The following is a 1,519-nucleotide window of genomic DNA, read 5'->3' as shown; positions in this document are numbered from 1 at the left end:
GCTCTTGTGTTGAGAGATGTATGGCGCAGTGGCGGATGCTGTCCATGGATCGTTGTGTGTCGGTGTTCCGTCTCCTGCGTCTCCTCGCTGATGGTGGTGTTACGCAATGTACCGTTTTAGAAACGATCCAGCAGCAATAGATTACACTTGGAGTCTGGTTTTGATGTTAAAACAATTATCTTTATTACTATCTGCTTATTATATAATAACACAACCAAGATAAACAGAAGTTAACAATGTTATGCGTATGCTTGTGCGCAAATATAACTGTTGAGTTTGGGGGAATAAGGGTCAGAGTCTTGAGATGGTAAAGTAGGAAATGTCAGCAATACACGAAATAAACGATGGGGAGAGAAATAAAAGTTGTAATGGAGAGAGAAGGTTAGTACGAATTATTCCACAGATCTCACGCTGCTCAAACGAGAAAACTGTCGCCGTGGATCTTGTCCGACGTGACGTTCCAAATCCACATGCGAATTATCACCGAAAGTGACCTGTCACAGGAATATCGTCTTCGAGTGGTTACACAACATACCCAGGCAAGGGCTACACAAGTGTCCCATAAGATACCGCTAAATTCCACTCCTATGGTTTATACGAAGCGACTGTCCCATACTCGTTGTGAACCGTGTGCCGATGTTTAACCCACCCTTGCGGGCATCGGAGACTTCCAAGCCCCAGTTCCGACATGCTGAGGCGATCGACTTCCCCAGTCTCTGATATTCTCCCTCTCTCGACTGGTCAATCTCCCTATGTCTGTGTAAAAAAAAAATCCGAAGCAAACCACTTCAACTTGTGACTGACGTCATAGTCCCGCCTCACGCAGGCGCCTTAAAGCGACAGTCCACCGTAAACGAAACCTCTGGGTTCGGAACAGTACTAACAGGCAGAGAGCTTCTCCCGGGTGGAGCGGGTCCTCCGTGATGGATGTCGCACTTTCAAGGCATCGCCTCTTGAAAATGCCCCCATTAGTGGGGAGAGGTGTGACCGTCAGAGTTTTGGCTGAGTCCCGAACTCTCTGAAGCATCTTCCGATTCTAAGCGTCGCAGCCTCCACACCAGGCGGCGATGCGACAAGACAGAACGCTCTCCACCGTACATCCATAGAAACTGGTTCTGGATAACCCAACCCAACTGAGAGATCACATCTCTTCCTAATCCGGAGGTAATAATCTCTTATGCAACAAGAGAGCGATGGGTGGTGTTGGATCCAAATGCAGAGTAAGGTCCGGAATTAACTCAGACTCCGACTGGAAGTAAACATGAAAACCCGAACCCAAACCAAAGACGTCACACACAGTCGTTCTTGAAGTGGAACTCTTACGGCTGAGCACTGAATAATTGCGTGTCTGAGACTTAAATGGACAGCGACACTCCGGGGATTGGACGTGCAGAAACCTGGACGCCTGTCCTGTTCTGTTGGGAACATGACAATTCCTTCGTGTCTGCATGAATGCGTTCGCCCCACTCTGAGTTTCTGACCCCCAGGAACAGAGGAACTGCAATTCAGATCAAACAGA

This window comes from Hemitrygon akajei, unplaced genomic scaffold (assembly GCF_048418815.1).
Source record: "Hemitrygon akajei unplaced genomic scaffold, sHemAka1.3 Scf000046, whole genome shotgun sequence".
NCBI lineage: Eukaryota > Metazoa > Chordata > Chondrichthyes > Myliobatiformes > Dasyatidae > Hemitrygon > Hemitrygon akajei.
This window is presented reverse-complemented; position numbering follows the sequence as displayed.